Source organism: Vombatus ursinus, unplaced genomic scaffold (genome assembly GCF_900497805.2).
Source record: "Vombatus ursinus unplaced genomic scaffold, bare-nosed wombat genome assembly UNPS02014818.1, whole genome shotgun sequence".
NCBI lineage: Eukaryota > Metazoa > Chordata > Mammalia > Diprotodontia > Vombatidae > Vombatus > Vombatus ursinus.
This window is the reverse complement of record NW_020954596.1, coordinates 8,434,789-8,455,415: the sequence shown is the minus strand read 5'-3', so window position 1 is coordinate 8,455,415 and position 20,627 is coordinate 8,434,789. Positions and strand designations below refer to the sequence as shown.

The following is a 20,627-nucleotide window of genomic DNA, read 5'->3' as shown; positions in this document are numbered from 1 at the left end:
GTCTGGAAGAATGGAGATTTAAATAGCCTTAAATACCATTTATTCCAAGTCCTTCATTTAACCAAGGAGGAAACTGAGATCTAGAGAAGGTGGGGGCTAGGCAATGACTCATAATAATAAAAAGTAAAACCAGGACTAGGCCTCAGATTCCTTACCTGCTGACCAGCCCGATATCTTTTCAACTCTAGATGCTGCCTGGCTAGGTCAAGTATTTCCCAAAAGTCCTCCCTTATGTAAGGGTGCTGGATCAATGTGTTATCAGATCCCCAGGATGTAACCTCCTGGACCCTGAAGGAAAAGCAGACTGTAGTTGCTCAGTTCTCTCACCTCTTCCCATATGTGCTTTTGTGTTTCTGAGTCCCAGAGAGCTCCTGGGAATTGGCCTCTATCTCCTCATCACTGCCCATCACTACCTTGGTGGCTCTCAGCAAAGTCACCTAACCTCCCTGGGCCTCATTTTCTTCATCTTTCTTACAAAGGGATTGGAGGGAGTTGAGCTAGATGGCCTCAAAGGCCTAGCCCACGCTAACTCCAGGACTCTGTGTTCTGCAGAGAAATACTGGAATTGGATATGAAGGGCCATTCAAGTAAATTAAGTCTGAGTTAGAGGTGAACCTTTAATGAGCCATTAACACTTAACAAGAATAATCACTAACATTGAAATCATGGGGTCTCTGGGAGGTGATACTAGTGCAATTATTGGATAAAAGAGGAAACATTCTGGAACAGGTCTGCTAAGATGAAAGCCCAGCTGCTGTTTGCCTCCAGAACAGTGCTTTTTCCCCACCTGGTGCTGCTCTTCCTTATCTCCAGGAAAATGAGAGAGAGACAGAAAGAGAGAGAGAATTGTGTGTGTGTGTGTGTGTTTTGCAGGTAGGGCTCTTCTGCTTACTCTTCAACTGTCATAAAAGGTCCTTGGGAACTGGGTATTTGCCCCCAAAGGTTCCCTCTCCCTAAGTTCCTGACCCCACAAATACCACCCGAAAGCATTCTTCCTAGCTATGAAAGAGAGGTGGCATCACTCCCCTACCAAAGCATGCCTGGCTCAGGCACTGCTCCTATAGTGTCTGGTAGGCCTGGGATTGACTTATTTTAGGATCTTAGGATCATTGATCTAGAACTAAAAGGGATTCAGAGGCCATCTAGACCACCCCACCCTTTTTATGGATGAGGAGACTGAGGCCCAGAGAGGGCTTGCCCCAGGTCACACAAGTAGGAATGAATGAGCAGAGATGGACATGAACCCTCTGCTCCTTCCACTAGGCAATGCTGTCTGTTCCCTGGAAGGCTCAGGACTTGTTCCATCCTACCCATGAAATCCTCCCTGAATGAATTGTTTTATGTGACTCTGCAGGGTAGAGACTGCACCCCAAACTAGCAGCAGAGGGAATGGAATAGACAGCTAAGGCTGGGGAAGCTGCTGGAGAAGCTGCTGGGGCTATGAGGGGGGACTGGACGTAGAATGAAGTCTTAGATACTGAGTTGAACATGGAGAACATGGAGCCCTTTCAGGTAGTCCAGGAACACTTGGAGTCAAGGCCAAGAAAAGTTTGGCCAGAAAACACGTTTGTTATTTTCAACCAGTAAATAAGCATTTACTAAGCATTTACTATGTGCCAGGAACTGTGCTAAGCACTGAGGAAGCAAATAAAGGCAAAAACACAGCCCCTGCCTTGAAAGAGCACATTCTAATGAGACAACACGCAAAAACTGTGTCTGGTGTAGATGGAAGGGAATGTCACAAGGAGGGCACTAGCTGTGGGGAAATGACAAGACTAGGAAAAGCCTCATGGAGAGGTGAGACCCGAGGTGGGTGTTGAAGGAATCTAGGAAAGCCAGGAGGCAGAAATGAAAGAGAAGACTGTCCTAGGCATGGGGCACAACCAATTGAAAGGCACACAGCCAGGAGATGGAATGACAAAGACTTGTTGCTGGACTTTTGGTGTGGTCTTTTCCTGGATGACAGACTAACACCCAAAGAAGGTGGGGAGTTTACTCTCCTGGCCTGGAGAGCCAGCTGATCCCTAATCCCTGGGGTCCTGGCACTAATCCTTGCCACACACCACCAGACCACCCATCGCTGCCCTACTTTTGACAACGGACCCAAGTCAAGGAGTGCAGACAATGGCCCCTGTCAAAGTATGTCACCTGGGGAGTTCCAAAAGGCATGAATGTTCTTCTTCTTGGGAGATACCGTACTCTCTGTCACTGGAAATTGGGGATCCTGCTCATTCGGCCTTAGCACATTTGTTTAGTAAAACAACAATAATAATACCCCCCTCAAGGCCTAACTCATATTCCATTCTATGAAGGGAGTGATGAATGAACTAGGGGAATGCCAGTCAGGGTGAGTCACAGGAGGAATTTGGGGTGCCCTGAGACTGCTATGCTGGCTGTGAGGGCTTGGCAAGAATCCTAAACCTCTGGCAATTCTGCCAATTAGATTAACACCCATGCCAGGCAGTGCTACTGATCATATGATTCAGAAAAACAGGCAGGGTAACCCTACTAGGAACCATTGTGATGATCGGCTGGACAGAGAGGACAGTGGAACATGTACCATTTTAGAACTATGTAACATTTTAGAACCACAAGGCAGCAAGATATGCTAGACCAGGAGCTCTTAACCTTTTGTGTATCATGGACCCTTTCGAAGTCATCCCTTGGAGAGGCTGGACACTTATTCCATTGGCCAAAACCTGATGGGTATCCTAGCTGGCACAACTTGGCATCTGTATGTGATCTATCTAAGAAGTTGATTAATTTAGGCCAGGGACTGTATCATTTTTGTAGGCAGTCAGTTAGTGCTTATTGATTGATTGACCCCAAGATGGGATTTCCTCACCTCGAGATTTAGTTTCTGAGAACTTTCAATTATTTCTAAAGAACAAATTCACCTTCAAAGGACAAAGAATGTGCTGTAGGCTCCAAAAAAGAGGCTTCCAAAGATAAGCCAGGAATAATAACAACTTCATAGAATAAATGCACCATTCCCAAGACCACTTGGAAAGGGACCAGATGACATCTGTCTGGATAGGTAAGTTCTAGTATGTTTACTTTAAAACTCACTTTATTGCCACAACCTGAATATTTAAAAATAGGGATCAATCACTAATGGCAGAATCTCAGGCAGGATAGCAGACAGACATTTAGGGGAGAGCCTCGCTAGCTTCTACACACCCCCATGGCCACCATTAAATTGCCCTGGGGCTCTGCCTGCTTACTTCTGCCGGTTCGGCTCTGCCTGTCCCATGCAATGGAAGAGAGGCATATGGTTAAACAGCAGTCTGAGTGTTTGGGATGTTTTGAAGATTCCACCATCCACACCCTCATCCACAGGGTTTATTTATGAAAAAGAAGACAGACAGCTCAACCCCCATGGGGAGGACCATCAGGCTGTCCTCTAGGACTGCTGGCACTGGAATGCATGGAATCATACCTCCCACTACAGTTTGACCAGTTCTGGTTGCTAATTTGATTCAAGTCAACCATCTTATTAAATGCCTACTATGTGCAAGGATTTGTGCTTGGCACAAAGGATACTGAGAAGAAAAATAATACTCTGTCTACCCTAAAGGAGCTTATAATCTAATGGGGGAAACCCAAATATATACACCAAAAAAAATGCCATAAGGTTAAGTATGATAAGGATAGGAAAAGAAGGATCCAAAGTGCTCCAGGAAAGTTTGAAGGAGAAACTGCTATCAGGTGGGGAGAAGGGATGAAGGTAAAGGGGGAGGTGAGAAAAGACTTCTTCTAGGATGGAGCACCTGACCTGGGCTTTAAAAAAAGAGAAGGGTTTCAATAAACCAAGATAAGAAGAAGGACATTCCTGGCATTGGGGATGATCTGTACAAACAAAAAGGTGGGAGAAAAGAAGATAAGATAAGGGAACGTTTAGTAGTCAGCTCTAGAATGTTCTTCCTTCTACCAAGATGAAATCTTGGTTTGTTTGTTTTTCTTTTTCTCCCTGAAGCTCTTAATTCTTCCCTCTGGGGCAGACAGGTAAATGGCTAATCCATCTTCCATATGAGTTACAAACCACCTGCCAATTTCAAATGCTCATCTCTACTTTGCTTGGTGCTGGTTATAATGAGATGAAAAACATAGTGTTTTGCACTTAAGGAGTTTCAATTCTACTGGGAGAATGTTTCATACATGTAAATAACTATGATGCAGGTTAGACATTGATTAAGTGGATAGGAGGGAGTCAAAAAGAGTGGTATGTAGGGCTCAAGGAAGGAAAGGTCATCTTAAAGGAGACAAGTTCTTCCCTCTTTGTGTCCACTCTCCATAATGCTGTGCTGTGAGGGAAACAGAATCAGGCCCTACCATCAGGGAGCTCACAGTCGGAGATAAAGAAAGAGCAACCTGGAGACTTCCAGGAAGATGGAAAAGTGAGAGGTTACAAGAGAGCCTAACTCCTGAAAATCCTCCTAAAAAAAGAAAGAAAGAAAAGAAAAGGGAGGGGAGAAGCAAAACTACCCAAAAAATCCTCAAAAGAAGTTTTTAGAGAAAAAAACTAAAAAAAATCAACAAAAAGAATTTTTGCCACAATAAAAAAAATATTATGGAATAAAAGAAACCAAGGCAAAAAGGCCCCCCCCCAAAAAATCACACTGAAATAACACTTAGAGAAGTGTCGGAAACAAACCTAGAATTTTCACAAGACACAATAAGATAAATATGAAATACAGGAATTAAATGAAGAAATAAAATTAATAAAACTATCATTAGATGAAGCAAAGGAAGAACTGAAATGATTAAAATCTCAGAACAAGATGAAGATGAAACAAAAATTTAGAAATAGCTGTTGAAATTAGGAACAGATCAATAGACTATGAAAAACAGTTGTTTTACTAGAAGACAGAATGGCAGAAACAATCAAAGAAACCAAAAAAGATCCCAGAAAATTGCACTGCTATAAAAAAAAATCAGCATCTATGAAAAGAAAAGTGACATATATGGAAGACAGAGAAAGAAAATAAAGTTAAGGCTTCCTAAAAACTGTTAGAAGAAACTAATCTGACCATGATATTTCAGGAAAACAAACAAGAAAATTTCCCAGAAATGTTGAAAAAGCGGGATATGTTGCAAACCAACAGAATTCCCAGGATGGCAGTATTAAAAATTCAACTCACCCAGGCATAAAAGATTATAGATTTAGAACGAGAAGGAACTTTAGAGACCATATAGTTCAACCCTCCTATTTTACAGATGAGGAAACTAAAGCCCAGAGAGGCTAAGTGATTTTCCCAAGTTCGTACTTCAAAACTATAATGACAAGGAGATGATTTTGTAAGCAGTCAAAAAGAAAGCTATTATATATTAAAACTGCACAAAATTCTCCTACAAAATACAAAAATGAGAGAAGAAACTTCAATATGATATACAGAAAGTTAAGTGAAAAGGACCTCATCACAAAATCATTAAAGTTAAGTATTCTTTTAAAACACAAAAGATAGTAATTTAAGAACCTACTTGAATTTGAAGAATTTCCAGTGAGGAGAATCAATTTTAAGGCAACTTCTGATATGCAAGAACAATAAGAATACAGAGCCTGAGTTCCATCATGATGTTGGGTTCTGTAGTCACTTGTACCAGCAGTTACTGTCCAAGGTGGAGAAGCATGAGAAGGAAAAGACAGGCCCAGTACTGGCCAAACTCCAACAGGTCTGAGAAGTGCCTCACCTTGTGAAGACAAGTCTTGGAGAAGATGTCTCATGTCTACTGTGTCTATCTTGACTATTTCCAGACAAATAGTGAGTCACTGGTCAGGTTCCAGGTTGCATATTACACTGAGATGCATGAGACCTTCAGGGACCCAACCCAACATCTCGGCCAGCCTATTTACATAGATGAGCAGCACAAGAACAGGAAAATGGGGCCAAGCTAAGCAAACTCCATCATAGCTGATGCCTAAACTCCTAGCTGAAACTACTCTAGGGCAAGCTACTTATACCACATGTACCTCTGTACTCCCAAATCCAGTAAAGCCAACTCCTTGGTAAAGGACAGTAGCTATGATAAAACAGATAGCTGAGGCAGCAGCACCTGCTAAGTATCTATCACTGGCCTTTAGACCGAGTCTAACCCTCTTGTTAGAGAAAGAACTCCACCTCCTACATACGCCGCCCCCCCCCCCCGATTTGCAGATGGGCTCATTTTAGTGCCAGGCCATAGGATATCTAGTTCTAAGGTGCTGCCAGAGAGACGAATACTAGCAGACAGTGAAACCGGATGATTAGTTTAGAAGGAATGACCATGGGGGCGTTTTATTTCTAAAATAACAATCCAAGGCAAACCAGTTTTCCACCCCAATTGGTAATTCCGGCCCTTGGGCAGCAGCTGTATGATCGAGTCAGCTCCAACTGGAGGCAGGACGTTGAAGTCTTGGCTCAGGCAATAAGGTCTGTAAGGTCACCCAGTGCACTAATTTGTTTTATTGTCTTGTTTCTGATAGTGAACCTTTCACCTTAAAAGCTGTTTTATGTGCAGGTTAGAAAGAAGTTGGTCGAATAACCGAGGACAAAACAGTTGCCTTCTTTGGCCTGCCAAGTAAGAGACAGAGCCCTGCCCGGGCTTCCAGGTGTCAAGAAAGCTAGTTTCACATATGTGGACATGGCCAATATGGAAATTTGTCCTGTTTGACTATGTTTATTTGTTACTAAGATCCTGTCTTTCTTTCTTTCTTTTTTTCTTTCTTTCTTCCTTCCTTCCATCCTTTTTTCTTTCCTTTTTTTTTTCAATGAAGGGAGGTGGGAAGGAGAAAATAAATGCTTGATAATTGAAAAATAAAATAAAATTTAATTAAAAAAAAGAAAGCTGGTTATATCTTCTTTCCCATCTTCCTACAATGCCTCAACTAAGCATTTCAAAGTTTTCCATTTTAGGAAAACTTCCAGAACCTATAAGCCAATTTAAAATAAAAATTTAATGTTGGTTTCTATTCACCTCAACTCAGGAGCCTCAGGGAAAGGGCAGAAAATCTGGCCTCCCATGACTTCAAAATTGAGGGTTTTATTTTTTCAAGGAAACTTTAAATAAAGACTGTTTATTTAACTAAAATGCTAAAAGAAAATAATAAAAACAAAAAGTTAGGTAAGGTGGAGCATAGAGCATGGGTACTCCCAGAATAACATTAACACCTGAGACAGGAAAGAGAACAGGAAATTCAGGTTTTTGCAGGTCTAGAAGGGACCTTATAGGTCATTTTGCTCAGTGGTATCAAACTCAAATAGAAACAGGGGCCACTAAGTGGTATATAAGAATCCCTGTAGGTGCATATTGTCTTAGAAAACCACATGTTAACATTACCTACATGTTATTATATTTTTATTATTTTTATTAATTATTATTTATTTTTAATTCATTTTTATTTTGTTTATTATTTATTTAATTTATTAAATTTATTCTGGATTACATTTTAATATGACTCAGGCAGCAGTCAGGAATGGCTGTGTGCAGGTCACCTCTGATCTAATCCATTTGAATTTGGACTTTAGTCATTTAGTCTATCTTGTTGTTCAGTCATTCACATGTACGCAACTGTTCATAACCCTGCACACCACACTGTGCATGGGGTTTTCTTGGCAAAGATCCTGGAGTGGTTGCCCTTTCCTTTTCCAGCTCATTTTACAGATGAGGGAACTGAGACAAACAGGGTTAAGTGACTTGCCCAGGGTCACACAGCCAGTGACTGTCTGAGGCCAGATTTGAACTCAGGTCTTCCTGACTCCAGGTTCAGTGATCTATCCACTGAACCACCTAGCTGTCTCCTTTAGTCCTTCTACTCTCTCTTGTTTTACAGATGAGGAAGGAGAGGTCCAAAAAAGTCACGAGACTTGTGTGTGCCAAAGGGCATGGGCAATAAGCAGCAGAGTCAAGATTCACACTCAGGTCCATACTGCCAGAGCCCAGTGCAAAGATAAAAATGTAATGGTCCCTGTCCTCAAGAAGCCTAAGGGTGACCTTGAAGAAGCTCTGCTATCTTAGAGTGGGGATGGGGAAGCCCATGTAGTAAGACTTCTCTCCAAAGTTAGAAAGTTGGTGAGGGGAAGCCTATTGCACTTTTAATAGCCAAACTAACCTAAGAAGTTACAAGTGATTCTCATACACCTGAAAGAAAACGATCGATTCTTATTGCTGAGGCAGAAAGGGCTACAATACGATAATATTAACACACTTGTTTCTTTCACTTGGAAAGAGAATCACCCCAAATGAGGGCTGCACCGGCAGCTTCAGTATGTACAGTAAACCATATCCCACACAACGACTTTGTCCATTCTTTCTCCTCATCTCTACAGGCAGAAATGCACCTGCATTCCCTACGGCACCTGCAATCCTTATCCGGGCTGCAGTCTCCCCTGCGCTGACGACTTTCCCATCTGTATTTGCAGCCCATAGGGTGTGGTGGAAGGATCACTAGATTCAGAGTTAGAAGAGGCCACTCTGAAACCAGGCTCTGCTAGCTATTATGTGGCCTCATCAAAGCCCCTTTACCCTCTCTGACTTAATTTCCTCATTTGTAAAATCAGAGTTGGACCAGTTCTTAACCTCTTTTTTGCCCCAGCAGTCTGCTGAACCCCTTCTCAGAATAATGTTTTTAAATACAAAAATAAAATCCGTAGGACTAGAAGGAAACCAATTATATTGAAATACAGTTATCAAAACCTTTTTTTTTTTTTTAAGTTCACGGAACCCAGGGAAAGGAGCCCTGCCCTAAAGTCTCTAGCAGCTGGAACCCTTTGATATTATTGGTGGAGAAGTCTCTCCTTCTCTGCCTCAGTTTGCCCCAAGGGCTGTCCCAGGAGCTGGGAGAAGGACTCTTCTCCAGACAGGGGCAAGCAAGGGGGAAGCAGGCCAGTGTTTCTTCACAGCTCCAGAGTCCAAGGTGGGAAGAAGCAGGAAAGTAGTTGCAAAGGGCAAAGACTCAGGCTGGGAAATAGGAGACAGGCACAGGAAGTGCTCCAGAGAACTGACTTATTGCTGACTCAGCAGGCCTCCCCAAAGTGTGGGCTGTCCTTCCGAGCGGCTGCTTGCGTCTGCTTCTCTCCTATGCTGGTTTGGTCCTGTACCCCCACGGAACTGGGGAGATCCAGGAAAAGCTCTGCCTTCCCCAGCCCCCCCTTCCCGGGTGGGGGTGGGGGGGAGGGGGGTAGCCCAGGAGCTCTTAGCAATCTGGGAGCAGAAAGGAGGTTTCAAAAAAGGAGACTGATTCAGAAACGTTCAAGTCACACAGAGGAAGACCCCTTCCTGCCTTCCAGTCTGTCCTTCGTGTCTTCCACAATGCAGTGACTCCCGCCTCCTGGCTGTTCCTCTCCCGAGAGCCTCCTTCCTGACTCTGGGCGTTTTCACTCCTCCTGTCTCCGTGCTCCCCCTCCTCACCTCTGCCTCCTGGCTTCCCTGCCTTCCTTCAAATCTCAGCCCAAACTCCTCCTTCTGCAAGAAGCCTTTCCTGGTTCTCAGCGTCCTCAGTGTCCTCAGTGTTAGTGCCTTCCTTCCCAGATTACCTTGCTGTATTCTGGCTGCATCTCATTTGTACACAATTTTCTTATTCTCTCCCCCATTAAATTGTGAGCTCCTTGAGAGCAAGTACTGTTTCTGCCTTTCTTTGTATCCTTGACACTTAGCATAGTACCTGGCACATAGTAGGTGCCTAATAAATGTCCATTGATTTTGCTTATGGCCTGATGTGAAACACCTGAGGGTTGGGAAAATAATAATAATAATAATAATAATAATAGCTAACATTTATACGGTACCAATTTTGTGCCAGGCACTGTGCTAAGTACTTTACAAATATTACTTCCTTTGGTCCTCACAACAACCCTGGGAGGCAAGTGCTAGTATTATCCCCATTTTACAGTTAGGGAAACTGAGGCAGGACAGGTTAAGTGATGTACTCAAGGTCACCCAGCTAGTAAAGCAGCTTGTTAGGTCATCTCATGACCCCACCCCCACCCCACTACTCCCAGACAGAGTTAGCCAGAGTTAGCACATCAGGGCAGGGGTCAACATAACTTGGGCCTTGCCCCAAAGAAGGCAGGAAGCATGAGTTTTATAAGAAGGGATCAGAGAATTGTTCAAGCACTTCTGCTTGAGTTTCCATCTCTAATGTCACAGGAAGGAGGGTTCTAGAGACCGGCAAGAAGCCCTCACTATACTCGAATGGGATATGAAAGCTTCTAGTATTTTCCAGAAAAGGAAGAGGGAACATATTTAGAACACAGGCAGCCTGATGCAAGATAACCTCAACCTCTGAAAACCGATTGTTTGGGCCCCAAAGGTGACATTACAAGGGGTCTTGTGGATGTGCCTGACTAGAAGGGGAAAGAGGGAGGTGGTCAACGTTGGTGTGAATGAAAGAAGGAGGAATGAAAGAACCAGAAAGCTAGGAAATAGGCCAGCAAGGCCCTTTCTTCCCCAGTTTTTGGAAGGGAGATACTCTCCACTCTTTCTTCTCTTCCCTCTCATTTCTCCTTGAACACAGAACTATATCATCACCATTCATACAAAGCTAAATTATATACTGATGATCTTTGAAAGCATTTAGCACAAAAATAAATATCACCAATCTATCAAATGGTTTCTTTATATGGAGAACGTTAGCTTTAATACGCAATTCCTGTCATCCACCCACATACCAAGCATAAGCACAACAAGCAAATGAAAGGGGATTCTATCTCTCCTGAAGGATCCAAATAAACCTTTCAGGTTCCAGTCCCAGGAAAAGCCTCAGCCTTTACAGAGGAAAAAACTGAAGCTCAGAGACAGTTTAAGTGACCTGCCCATGGTCATGCACCTAGGAAATCAGTAGCAGGATGATTCACCAACTCGCACTCACACTAGCAGGCCAGGTCCCCAAAAGACTGCTCCCCTCGGGATTCGAGGGGTAATCTTGAATTAGAAGGTCGTGACTTCTAAAACAGTTGCTCAGGGGCCCCCATCTGGTGTATTCCTTACCACAATATCAATCAGCCAGTTGACATCAATTAATTAGCTTTTATAAAAGGCTATTTATTGTGAAGTCATAGAAAGAAGTTTACAAGAACATTCCCCCCAAATGGAGTGGACACATCCTCCTCTCTGCACAAAATCCATGGGGAGAGTAGGCTCAAAATTTGGTATCAATCAGAATTAAAGGTAATGAGGCATACACTAAGGAGTACATGGAGCCTATAGGGATTACCTCATTACATCTGGCTCTAAGACTTTTTTTTTCCACCTTCAGAGTGTCTCCATCAAGTTTGCTTCAAAGTGTGGTGTCTTGATAAACGAGTTGACTTGTTAACTGGACTGGCTCCTTTCAGGACACAATTTCTCAGTTGATGGTTCAATCCTCTGCTGGGCTGGGTCAAGAAGGTGCATCAGCTGCTGTGCTAACTCCTCACTGGGCCTGGCGGCTGCTACTGCCGCAGCTGCCACCGCCACTGCTGCCAACTTCAGTGGTCTCTGCTACCAACTGGTTGCTGAGGGGATCTCTCACAGCTCATCTGACTTCTAAAGTTCACAAGGTTATTACCCATTCAATTCCATCTCCAGATACTCCTCAACCTAAGATCAGAAACACGAAATTCCATCTCTATATACTCCCTAACCTCAGATCAGGGAAGAATAAACACAAAAAAGAAACAGAGACACCGTCCATTCCCAGATAACATGGTGGCTGGAAGGAAAGGGGTAACATGGCTTACCGCTGACATCCCACCCCCAAAGTAGCTCACAGCAGGCTTCCTCACTTAAAAGCATTCAAGGAAGACAGCCCATTGTCTCTGTTCAAACCTTTTTATGTACCTTCACTTCCTACTCAACTTCTCCTGCCATCTTACAGCTCCTCAGCCAACCCAAAAGACTTGTCACCACAGTCCCAGCCCTTTAATTACTCATGGATGGAAGAAGGTTCACTAACTCTCCATGTGTTAGACTGAAAGAGCAGAGAATATTATGCATCCTCTGAAGTTAGGGGAAGGGCCCTTTCATGCTACGTGAATAGGTGTGATGTCTCCTTAGCACACGTAGCCCCTGGGTACCCCCAGGTGTGGAGGGAGTAGCAGAAGAGATTCCCTTATTTGGAGAGCTGGGAACCTTCTTGGACTAACATAGCTCTTATCTCCCCATTTCCCAACTCAACCCCACCCATATTCCACCTGTGGCCACTAGGTGGCACCTGGCTCCAGGACGATTGATGTATACTAAGCGTTAGCCCTACCCTAGGCTTGTTACTATTCTAACCATGGGGGCAGGGGGTGGGTGAGGGGGAGAGCATGAAGAGATGAAGGCAAGTAGCTTAACTCGGAGCCTTGAAGCCCCCTTCCAGGCTCTCCAGACCCCTCCCCATTATTCCAGGGCAGGGGCACGTGGTGGCAGCCGGAGCTTGTGGTGAGTCCTAGGTAATGTGCCACCCCTCAATCTCCCGCTACAACCTTGCACTTAGGCACCAGGGTCTTTCAGGCTGCAAACTCCCCCTAACTTTCAGCCAAGCAGCAGTGACAGAGCCCTGACCTGGGAGGCAAGAGCCCCTCACTCTGCCGATCACACTCACTGGGTGGCCTTGAGCGCGTTCCGCCTCCACGAGCCTTGTGGCTCTCCAGTGTCCCTCCCAGCTCTCACATTCTCTGTTCTGAACCTCCTTCCAGTTCTGAAAAGTTCTATGCTGTTCTAAGCTCCTTTCCCTTTCCAGAGTCCTAACCCTGGATCCAGACCCTGCAGTCTGAAGCAGAAATCCCATACTGCTTTCACATGCATAATAGAAACCACTTGAGGCTTATCTAGTGCTGTGGATTTTGAACAACACCCATCCCTCCCTCCACTGTGACTGATAATGAAAACCAGAGCACATTGAACCAAATCATGGCTTCCCGCTGAGGAAGGCCACTCCTCAGGGGAACACTTGGACAGGCGGTAAGGACATGTTATAGTTACAACCACATATATTCCACTCATGAGGGGAAAGTCTTGATCCTTTCTTCAAAAACCTGGGTTCAAATCTGGTCTCTCCTACATATTATCTATGTGACCTTGGAAAAGTCATTTCCATTCTAGACTTCAGTTTCTTGCTCTGCAAAATAGGGGGTTTAGGTTAGATGACTTCTCAGATCCCTTTCAGCTCTAAATAGCATGGCCCTAAGTTGCTTAACCTCCATTAGCCTCAGTTTTCTAATCTATAAACTGGGGATAATGCTTTCAATACCTACCTCCTGAGTTGTTAATCAATCAGTCAACAAGCACTTATTAAGTATCTGCCATATGCCAGGCATTGTAGGCACCAGAGATACAAATATAATGAATGAAACAATCTTTACTTGCAAAGAGCTTGCATTCTAACAGAGGCAATTAAATATTTTATTTTATGTATAAAATAATTTTTTATAAAATTTTTATTTTATGTATAAAATAAATTTATATGTAAATATCCAGAATAAATATAAAGAGAATAAATACAAAGTAGTCAATTACAAGGTACTTAACTAAGTGCCAGCTATTACAAAGTAGTTTGAGAGGGAAGGCAAGTGGGGGAATCAGGAAAGGCTTTATTTGGAGGAGGAGGGGGCTGGCTAGTACAAAGGGTCAAAGACTGGAGATGGAATGTCATGTGATGAACAGAGACCACCATTTTGAGTGGATTACAGAATGCAGGAGAAAGAGTAATGTATAAGATGGCAGGAAAGATAGGCTGGGGCAAAGCTGTGTGAAATCGAAACTGAGGAATTTATATTAGATCCTAGAGACAACAGGGAGCCGCTGGAGTTTACTCAGCAGGACAGGAGTGGAAAAGAACAAGCATTTATTAAGTGCCTACTATGTGCTGGGAACTATCCTAAGCTCTTTACAAATATTATCTCATTTGACTGCCACAACAACTTGGGGAGACAGGTGCTGTTATTATATCTATTTTACAGTTGAGGAAACCAAGGCAGGGCCAGGTGAAGTGACTCTCGTCTGGGTCATACAACCAGATTTGAACTCAGGTCTTCCTGACTCTAGACTGAGTAGCATCACCTAGCTGTGAGAGTGACATAGCAGGCATGCGGCAGATGACATGGAGTGAGAAGAGACCTGATGTAGGGACACCAACAAGGAGGCCATTGTACAAATGTAGGCGAGCGCTGAGGAGGGCCTGAACTCAGGTGGTAGCGAGGTGAGTAGAGAGCAGTCAGATGACAGATGCTATGGAGGCAGAAATAGCAAGGCCCGGCAAGTGGCTGGATATGTGCGTAAAGAACACCGAGGAGGCAGAAAGACTTTCTAAACCTTACCTCCCCAGAGAAATGAGAGCTGTGCATATTGTTAACACTGTCACACACCCCCAAGTGCAGTGCAGACTGCCCACTAACATTGTGTGTGATATTCTGTGAGGTCGGCAGGACAGGGAAATGAAGGCTGAGAGAGGGCACAGGAGTCAGTGCAGAGGACATACTGAAATCACAGGGTCAGGACCCAGGGCTCCCTGACTCCAGGTCCAGGGCTCCTACGCTGCCCAAAGACAGAAAAGAGAAGGAAAGAGAGGAGAAGAGAGAAGAGAAGAGGAGAGGAGAGGAGAGGAGAGGAGAGGAGAGGAGAGGAGAGAAGATAAGAGAATTCAAGAAGGCAGTGCTGGTACAGACTCTACTTGTGGGAGAAGGATGAGATCACTATGGACCAGAGCAATCAGGGAAAGCTTCCTGGAGAAGGCCCTGCAATGCTATGGCTGTGTTAGTGGACTGTGAGCTCAGTTATCAATCAGCAGCATGACATGGCAGCCCAAAAAAGGCTAATGCCAGCTTAAGCTGTATGGACAGAAATAAGTGTCCATAATGAGTGATACGGTAGTGTTCCTGGGTCTAGTGGTATAATCCTGCCTAGATAGATCCAATCGGTGGATCATGTTTGGTTCAGGGTGCCACATTTTAGGAAGGAAATTGACAAACTGAAAAAGCCATGGCAACTCCAAAGGAGAGGAGCCGGGTTGGGAAGGACATTGGAAACTTTGCCATGCAGGGATCTGTTAAAGAAACTGAGTATTTTTAGGCTGCAGGAGGCTTCCGGGATGAAGGTGGGGGAGGAAGGGAACAGTCGCTGCCATCGGGTCTCAGTAAGGTTGTCAAGTGGCAGTTTGGTTCTACTTGGCCAAGAGGACAGAACCAGAAGCGATGGGCAGAAGTGGCAGAGAGACACATTTCCATTAGATACAAAGAAAAATGTCCTACAATGAGTGGGAGCAATCCAGAGGACGCCTCAAAAGCTAATTGCCCATCAGTGGATATCTTTAAGCAGGGGCTTAGCTGTATGTACAGCGCAGACAAGTTAGTGCCATCAGTTCTGGCCTCATGGTGGGCCTTGACAAGTGGGGTAGGATATGGAGGAGAGGCTAGTGTTCGAGGTGGGGGGAAATTCCACGTGCAAAGAAGACAAGACTAAGTAGGCAAAGTGCATTTAATGAGATAGCAGGGAGACTGTCCCTGGACTCCAGAAAGCATGCAGTAGGAAGGAAGCAGGAGGGGGGAAGTCTGAGTGGACCAATCCACGGAGGGTGTTAAATACCACACTAAAGAGTTTAACATTAGAATCAGTGGGAAAAAACCATGGGCTTGGCTTCATTTCTGCCACTTACAGCTGTGTTACCTCATACATGTAATAAAAACAACAAATAGTAAATAGTATACAAATACTAAAAGGAGTCTATGGTTCTGTGACAGGCAATGGAGAGCCCTTTAAAGGTTCTCGAGCGGGGCAATGACAGGGGCTACTCCATAATGAGGCCTCCTTGGACCTCCTCATCTGGCTGAGCCACACTGTCCAGGGGCTCTGGGGCCTCCATCTCCTATCTATGCCAAAATTATTGTGCTTTTGTTTCAAATCAAAGTCATAGGGGCGGAGGGGGTTAGGTGTGCTCTCTAAAGGCTAGATCACAGAGCTAGGAATAAAACTCAGCTTCCTGGGGGCTACTCACCGTTGGGCAGGCTATCTGCCTTGGATCACAACATCAGAGCTAGACAATGCCCCACAGACCATGGAGTTAAGCCCAATCCTTTATGAAAGAAGTCTTTCCTAATATTTCTCAGTTATCAGTGTGTTCTCTCTCCTCAAATTACCCTTTACTTATCTGTGTATGCCCCCAGTAGACTGTAAGTTCCTTGAGGTCAGGGACTGTCTCATTTTGTCCTCATCTCTCTAGCACCCATCACAGTGCCCACCACACAGTGAACATTTCATAAATGCTTACTGAATGGAATCAAAACGGAGGAATTGAGGCCCCACAGGGGGAAGTGACTCACCTGGGGTCCCAAAGTCAGTCAGCTACAGAACCAAGACTTGAATTCAAGGCTTCCTCCTTCCATTACACCACCCTCCCGTCTCCCTTCCTCTCCTTCTCTTCCATTCCTTTGACCCACATTCCCTTTTCTCTCTTCCTTTACCTCCACCTCTTTCTTTTACTTTTTCACTCATTCATTCCACAAACTTTTAGTCATTGCCTATTCGCTTCCCTCCTTCCATGGAATTGTGGAAAGCACCCAGGATTTGGAAGCTCAATATCTGTTAGGTCTACACTGTCTGTCTTTCACATAGTGTGTACACTGTTCTTCTGGTTGTGTTTTCTCAGTGTCTTATAACCTCATTCAAGTCTTTCCCAATCTCCTTACACTCCTCACTTAAGGGCACCATGGGATCCCATTACACTAGAATGCCATTGTAGCAGAGATGGCAAACACAGGAAACTACATTACCCAGAGTTCTGTGGGGCAAAGGCATATGGCAGAAGGTATCTAAGCAGGAATATTGAAGAAGGAAAAGCAAAAGGAAGAATGGAAAAGAAGAACCAGGAGGGCAGAAAAGAAGAAGGGCTCCATGTTGTATCACTGATTTGGGAGGCAAAGAGGCTTCACCAAGAATGAGGTCATGGGAATGCCCAGGTAGCAGAAGCAACAGCAGATGGCAGTTACAAAAGGGGCAACAGCAGGAAACAGACTGTGTAATGGCAAGGGGGTGTTATGTGCTCCAGGACCAGGAAATCTTAGCTTTCAAGCTGCTGGGACTAGGGACCAGAGGGTCATCTAGTTAGAAGAAGGCAACTTACCTCTTATTATCATCCCACTGATAATAAGAGGTAAGTTGCGATATTTGAACTCAGAGGTCCAAATCCAGGGCTTCCAGACTGACAATGTGAACATGTTCCTTGCTAGTGCATTCCATGTGGCCTCAGTCCTATTGATGTCTTGCTTTGTGGTTGTTATGTGTGTCTGTGTTCAAAGTACAAAACTTCCAAGTGAGCCAAAGCCTGGTGGAAGGCGTGAGCTGTGCAAAGAGAGATGCAATAATGGTGGCACCATCTTCAGTCAGTAGATCTTGGCGCCATTTGCCAACTTTTGGACACTGAATGTTTCAAAGCTAACTAATCATGACGGGATCAGAATATTCAGAGTTTTAATGGCTTGCCTACAGTAACAGTTACTACTACTACTATCGATAATAATAATGATGATGACAATAGCCAACATTTAGGTAGCACTTTAAGGTTTGCACTCTGTAGGTTATTTCATCTGATCCTCACAACAGCGCTGGAAGGTAGGTGCTATTATTAGTATCTCTAATTTACAGATGGGGAAACTGAGGATAAGGGAGGTTAAGTGACTTGCCCAGGGTCACACAGTTACCAAGTGTCTGAGGCTAGATTGATCTCAGCTTGGGTCTTCCTGACTCCAAATCCAACACAATCCACTATGCCAACTTATTGCCTGCCAGTAAATGTCAGAGGCAGAATTCAAACTCACTTCTTTCTTTATTCCAAGTCCAACCCTTTCTACTATGCCACACAATCTTAGGGACTGGAGAGAATGCTGGATTTGGATCCAAGAGGACACGGGTTCAAATCCCAGTTCTTCCACTTATTGCCTGGGTAGTCTGAGGAAACTTACTTAATGTTGTTGCTAGGTCTCATTCTCTTCATCTGCAAAAGGAGAAGGTTGAACTACATCACCTCTATTGGCCCTTCAAGCTCTGAATCTATTCTCCTGTGGTTCCTGCAGGAGATGTGCTGATTATGGAGTCCAATCTCCTGATTTTGCAGAGAAGGAAACTGAGGCCCAAGGAGCCTAAGTGACTTTTTGAAGATCACACAGGTTCCAGTTCTTTGCAATTTCAAATTTTTCTTTATATCCTCAGTACCAGGCATTTGTATCTGAGTATCCTCCTTTGTATGGTCAAAAGATGCTAGTGCTAGAAGAGATCTCCGAGATCATTTAGCCCAGCCTTCTCATTTTATAAAGAAAGAAAGAGGCAGAAGTGGGGAACCTGTGGCCTGGAGACTACATGTGGCCCTCCAGGTCCTCAAGTGCAGCCCTTTGACTGAATCCAAATTACACAGAACAAATTCCTTTAATAAAAGGATTTGTTCTGTAAAACTTGGACTCGTTCAAAAGGCCACACCCAAGGACCTAGAAGGCCTCAAGCCTGCAAGTTCCCCATCCCTAGGTTAGGGAAATGATTTATTCAAGGTCACACATATAGTAAGTGGCAAAGCCACAATTCAAACTCAGGCCTTCTGACTCTAAAACATTCTTGCCCAGAGAGTTCTGGGAACCTGCTGGAAAATCCTTACTGGTCAGTTCTCCATTTTCAACAGTCTCATCAACCACCAGAAACTCCTATCATGACCGCGCTTCCCACTGGTGGTCAAGTCAGTTTCCCCAATTACAGCAAGGGAGGCTCCTTGAGCCCCTGAAGAGATTCCAGAAAAACCCTGGTCTTATCAACAACACATTGAGAAGCCATCCTTGATGAAGGATGACTTTTCATCCAGCATGTTTTTCTTCTTGGCCTCAGTGTCCAGCTGCTGCCTTCTGATAAGTGGGTTCCCTTCAGAAACAAAGAGACAGTTGCTCTGGAGCCGGAGGTTCAATTTTGACTCTAGCACTGACTGGCTGTGCGGCCATAGGCAGGTCACTTTGGCTCTTTACACCTCCGTTTCTTTACCTTTACTCTTGTAAAATGCAAATAGTAGTCCTTGCAATTAACAGACAAGCTTTTCTTAGGCGCCTATTATGTGCCAGGCACTGTGCTTGATGCTAAGGACATAAATACAAAAAAAGAAACAGTCCCTGCCTTCAAGGAGTTTACAGTCTATCAAGCAAGATAACATGTAAACAGATATTTGTACAGAATAAATACCAAACAAATCAATACAAAGTCGCACGAGAGGGAGGGCACTAGCAGTTGCGGGGTGGGGCAAAGAAGGCTTCATACAGAACATGGTGCTTGGATTGTATTTTGGAGAAAGAGAAGAGTTCTAGGAGGTTGAAATGATAAAGGCATGGGAGTCCAGCCAATTGAAAGGCAAGGTGATGGGCCTGTGTCAAACCTAATACCTCACTATTCAGTAAGAACTACTGGAGAAACTTCAGAAATTAGATATGAACCAGCATCTCACATCATATGCCAAGATAAATTCAAAACGGATACATGACTTAGATCATAAACAAATTAGAAGAGCAAAGAAGAAATCATTTTGGGGATCTATGGGTGGGAGAAGAACCCATGACTAAAAAAAAGAGATGAAGACAATCACAGATGAAATGAACAATTTAGCTTCCATGAAATTAAAAAAGGTTTTATACAAACAACTAAATACAACCAAAATTAAAAGGAAAGCAGGTAACTGGGTGGGAGGGGGATATTCACCGCAAGTTCTTTTTGATAAGGATCTCATTTCCAAGATACATAAAGAACCGACTGAAATTTATATGAATAAGGCCTATTCTCTAATTAGATCAAAGGATATAAATAAACAGTTTTCTAAGGAAGAAAATCCAAGCTATCAATAGCGATGGGAAAAAAATTCTCCAAATCACTAATAATCATACATACGCAAATCACAACAATTCTGATGCTACATCTCATTCCAACAAGATTGGCAAGGTTGACAAAAAAGAAAAATGACAAATGTTGGAGGGGCTGGAGGAAAACAGGCTACGTGGTATAGCTGTAAATTATTACAGCCATTCTGGAAAGCAGTTTGGAATCATGCTCAGAAAGTGATCCAGTGATACTAGTAATAGGCCAATACCCTAAACAGATTTTTTTAAAAAAAGAACAATAAGATGCATATGTACAAAGATGATAAAAGCAACCCATTTTGTGGTGTCTAAGAATAATCTTATGCTGTGAGAAATAACGAAAGGGATAGTTTCAGAGAAACCTTAGAAGACTTGTATTAACTGGTACAGTCAAGTAAACAGAACCAAGAAAGCAATTTATACAAGGACCACCACAACAAAAGATAAACAACTTCAAAAGACTTAAGAATTCTGAGTATTTCAATAATCAGCCATGCTTCCAGAGGATCACAATGTTCCATGCTACCCACCTCCTGCCAGAGAGGTGATGACTCAATGAGGCACACATTTTTGGACACAGTCAATTCAGGAATTTGCTTTGCTTGACTGCATATTTGTCACAAGAGTTTTGTTTGTTTGTTGCGGAGGAGGAAGGAAGAAAAAATAGATAATTGGTTAATTGAAAAAAAATTAAATGTTTTTTTATTTTAAAGACACAGAGATGGGAGATGGGAGGTGGAGGACAGTGTGAGAGAAACAGAGAGAATGCCAGTTTAGCTGGCCATTAGGGCATGGGAGGAATTTTATAAATGTGAC

General features: G+C 43.7%; 1 protein-coding gene across 1 annotated transcript in view; it reads right to left on the bottom strand.

The window, feature by feature from the left end:
* Positions 1-20,627, bottom strand: part of LOC114023580 — a 64,187-nt gene that overhangs the window by 8,275 nt on the left and 35,285 nt on the right. The window lies entirely within an intron of this gene.